Here is a 5,051-nt window from a genome sequence, read left to right as displayed (position 1 = left end):
GAGAGTTCACCGAGGAACGCTGAGCCGACCTGAGGTAGCCCACCGAGAAACGCAGAGCGACTTCGCATCACAGAAGGAAATATCCACACCACCAGGATCACCAACAAGCTACACACCATCAGACTCACCTCCTGGATTCTACTCCCTCGATTTAACACGAAGAAGACTTTGGGGACTGAAGAGACTTACTAAGACTAAACCGTCAATTTCTTACAGAGAAAGACTAATATAGATTTTGTTTACAAACGGTCCTTTTCAGGGCCAATTAATTTATAGAAGATTTAATAAATTTTATCAAACGAACACACTACCACGATTCCTTCACGTTGTAATGCAATCGTGGAAATTTTCTACGCAATGGTCGGTGCAACGTGTACTCGTTTTGCGATTCAAGCTAGCGCACGACTTCGTCCCGTGAGAAATTTGGTTTAACAGCACAAGTTAGATTATCCACCGCCGTATAGTATATCGTAGTATAGTTTTCAAACAGCATCGTTACACGGAGAGAATTTTCTTTTAAAATTTACCCTGAAAATATGGTGATTGTGGTACAATACAATATTTTAAAGATTTTTACCATGCACTTCAGTAAAATTGATCAAACTTATTTTATACTTTATTGTAGTTTTATTAATAAATGAGAGAGATTTATATCAAAATTCTTCGAAATACAATGTTGTCCCACGATTGTCATATTTTCAGGGTAAATTCTAAGAAAAAATTCTCTCCGTGTATTTTAGTTTTTTCCAACCGACTAACCGATTTTTGCCGTTTGTAAAGATGTGGGGGTATCAGTTTTTTGTGTACGACAAAGAATCGGCGAACTTTCCTCGTTTAATTCTTGTTCGTACGTTTTTACGTTTTTCTCTTTCCTCGCGCTCTCGATATAATCGACGCGGAACTTGCTCTTTCGAGATAAAAGGCGTGGAACTTACACGAGATCGAAGTTTTACACTAACACCCTGCGCAGACAATAATCTTTTATTTCTCACCAGTGCGGAAGGTATGTTCAACACACGGAGTAATCGCACAAATTGATTTCTATCTACTGCTTTTACAGTTTTTCTCTCGCGCATCGCGTCGTTTATCAAGTCAGTGATATTCGAATCTTTCACGACGTTTATAGTCACCATTCCATGCTCGTCCCAATTAATTCTATTAGGCACAGCTTTTTGAAACAAATATTTCATCAGTAAGTACGCATGCTTATGATAATATTTCGGTACGCTTTCCAATATTTCTTCAATGCTTTTCATCGCATGATTATGTTCGCTCGAAATTTCGAACTTTTTCGTAATAATATTGGCATAAGTGATGGAATGTGGTGTCGGTATATCGGATGTTAGCGTGAGATCTTGAAAAACGCCTCCGTTCGTCGTCTCGTTATCAACGGAGATATCCCGTGTGGCGTTGTCTTCTGCATTTTCGTTTTCGTTATCTACGTCTTTCTGCCTTCACGTTTCTTGGTATCGCCATAATGTCTCTCTGTACATTTTCCATCTCTCGCTTTCATTGTGGGGTCAGTCAGAATTAAGAATACGACTCATCTCCGCATCGAGTCGTGTTCGATGAGTTCCGAGAGTTTGCGCTGTATTATTAGTGCTCGCTGTGTTATCCGAATTTTGCGGTATTGTAATTTCCTTTGACTCTCCGCCAGTGAATGATGTCGGATTCTGGCGTAGCTGATGCTGCATTCTCTCGAGATTTTCCGTCGAAGTTAAAATTATTTTTTTAGCCCTCTCCATAGCATTTTTGTCCCTACTATTTCGTTCTTTCGATAATTAACGATAATAAGGTCGATAATATAGGTCTAATAATATAAGGTAGAAAACCGCCTCGCCGCACCAACAGCTTTCTTTTATCCTTCCAATTTCCGCGCTTTGCCGCAATACGTCGCAGCAGTGTTTTGTATTTGCTTAGCCGATTTTTTTTTGAATCGTTCGAGCGAGATGTTTCCTTCGAGTGTATTAAAAACACATTCACAGATACAGCGAATAATTTTTCGTCCGCGGCGCGTAGGAAGGTCGTGCGTTGATTTTTGTTAGATGATAGAAGGCTGCGAGAAGATAGCCGTTTCTTTTACCGTGTGGCGATTTTCGTCGCATTGTGCGATTTCTTGTCATTCGCCTTCATCGCGAGAAAAACATACGACTGATTCGTACTATCATACGTACTAGTTTTTTATACGAATCCGTTCGAAAATGATCTACGGGGTACGTAAACGTAATGTGCCATATTTTCGGGAAAAATACACGTACAAAATCGATATTCGTCTGGAATTGATTGTTTCAGATCGAGCAATAAATAACCGTGAGGTCTCGACGTAGCATCATAGTATGCCTTTTCTAGGAATTTCGGATTATCGGGATAGACTTGACGCGCTAAATGAATTTGGGCGCAATCACGTAGATTTTTGAAAACGACGATGTAATTCGCGTTGAGCGATATATCGCGCTGACCACGCCCCTGATGGAAGAGATTCTGCGAGATAATAATAACACTGAGATTCTTGTGATGAAGAGCCTTTGGTGAAAAGATCCACGATCGCGTCGCTCGATAAGGATTCTCTCATAAGATCGTCGATTATCACTAATTTCGGGGAAAGCGGATCGTTCGAGTAATCCTCCGAACGAGGTAATCCCCCGTGAAATTCAATTACGTTCTTCTTCGTCGCTTTAACGTTACTGCGTCGCCAACTCTGTTCTTTGATCTCTTTCTCACGATCGTCGCACAGTGGTCTGGCGGGTAAATTTAGACGGAAAGAACTCAACTTTTTATTATTAATTAAAATCTAATTTAAATTTATATTCTTATTTCAAATAGTCCAATGAAAAGTAAAATCGAAAAAAAAAACATACAAAAAAATACATTAACAGAGAAATATTGCAATAACGTATGAGAAGTGTATTAAAATCAAATTAAAATTCGTGACGGACATTATAGCTTTGTACAGTAATTTTTAATTCTACAATAGTTATAATAAGAATATCGATATATTTTAATATCATAATTTATGTTAGGATTACTTTACTTGCACGTAAATATTTATTTATGGTTTTAAATAATTTTTTAATATTTAAATAATTAAGATTTAGTGTCAATTTTGATATATAAATTGATATTACTAAAAATTAACACATTTTAACAATAAAACTCAAAATGTCAGATATTGTATATACTTTGAAATTTGAAATCCATTTTGTTTCGTTTGCATCCATTTGCCTCAGTGATTTCTATAGCGTTTGTTCATGTTCTAGTCCAGTCACTGGGGGATTTGGGCTCCCAATTCTTTCGGATAGCATCGATTGACGTGAAATTTGAAATGTAGGTAGGGAATAGCCCAAAGAACAAAAGTTATATTGTGCCGATGTGTGCTTTTACCTTTGGGGGGGATGCCGCCCCATCTCGGGGGCGAAATTTTTTTTTATTAAAAATAAGGATTCGATAGAAGTACTAATTTTAAGTAAAAAATGTTATATAACACTTATTTGTACGACCAATAGTTTTTGAGTTACTTGCGCGTTAACATTCTCGTTTTTACTGTAAAAAATGCATGTTTTTCAACGATTTTTTACGAATATTTCAAAAACTACAAGCTTGAGTAAAAAACGATATTAAACAAAAATGAAGGTAATGAAATAACGAAGAGATTGCTTTTTTATGTACTGTTCTAGATGCTGTAGAACCAAAGTTACGGCTCCTTGAAGTTCAAATCGAGTTAGATGATTTCTAAAATCGAACATTTCAACTTCGAATAGCGGAAAAACGAAAGGTTTTTTAAAAAAACTTATATAATCTTTTTTGAAGTACTTGAAAAGAGCTTTAAAATGAGCACCGGTTGGAGCCGTTAGCATAAAAACTGTCGGAGTTGTGATGAAAACAAAATGGTCATCTTGATTTTTGGGACAAAAAATGGGTAATAAAATTGATGCCCTGACGGCAAAAATTGAAATTGAACGTAATCCTTCTACGGTTTACTTCATTTAGGTACCAAAAAAGGTTCTGTGAGTTTTACCGGTATTAGAAGCCCCAATTCAAAAAAATGTTTGATATATTTTTGAAAGAAAATATTGAATTTCTTAAAAAATTGACGTTTTTGTTTTTTTTTCTCCAAAACTAATGAAGTTACGAAAAAAACGGTAGAATACAAAAATGTAGGTATTTTTATGCTAAACAATTTCCTATTTTTTTTATTCTTGTACGATGAAATTTGACTGAGTTTTGAGCGTTAGAAGGTCAAAAATAAGCAGGGAGAAGACTACCTTCCCTGACCCCTTTAAAGTTGTGAATGTAAAAACAAACGGCTGTAAAAAAATGAAATTCACAGGAGTCATAGCGCTTGGAATCCTCTACAAAATGACGTTTAACTTCAAATTTTAACTTCAAATTAACGGAAGTTACAGCGAAAAAACCAGTCGCATTTTGCGGTACAATTTTCGGAGCTTTTCATTTTCGTCTGTTTTGGAGCATTTGTGAACTTATGTCAATAAGTATGTGTATATATATATATGCATGTATCTATGTACAAATGTGTTTGTGTGTGTATTATATGCGCACGAACCAATAGATGGGCCAAGTGCAGGTAGAAAAAAATGAGATCGAGGAAGTTGAGAACACCCGGCAGTGAAAGTTCGTTGAGAACCTTTTGTAACAGTTCTGACAGTATATTTCCAAAACTGGATGCATAAACACGTGGTGTACGGCATATTTTAATTTTATTTATTACAAGGGGTGGTTTTTAAGGGTTGTCTTATTGTAACACATCATAAAATATTTTTTCAAGTCTACATAAATATTTGTCTTAAACATATTTGAACGATTCCATTATATGAAGTACTTACATACCTATTTCTCGCTATTAAGTTCGTAAAGGGTGGTTTTTATGAGGGGGTTGAAAATTTGCCACATATCATAGATTATTTCAAAACCGTTAAAAAGTTTGTATTTTATCATGTTTACATCATTACAACATCTAAGCATTCAAAAATAAATTTTTTTCTTTTTATTTCTTACAAGGGGTAGTTTTTAAGGGTTGTTTTCTTGTAATACAT

The sequence above is a fragment of the Trachymyrmex cornetzi genome, unplaced genomic scaffold, assembly GCF_001594075.2.
Source record: "Trachymyrmex cornetzi isolate Tcor2-1 unplaced genomic scaffold, Tcor1.1 scaffold134, whole genome shotgun sequence".
NCBI lineage: Eukaryota > Metazoa > Arthropoda > Insecta > Hymenoptera > Formicidae > Trachymyrmex > Trachymyrmex cornetzi.
This window is presented reverse-complemented; position numbering follows the sequence as displayed.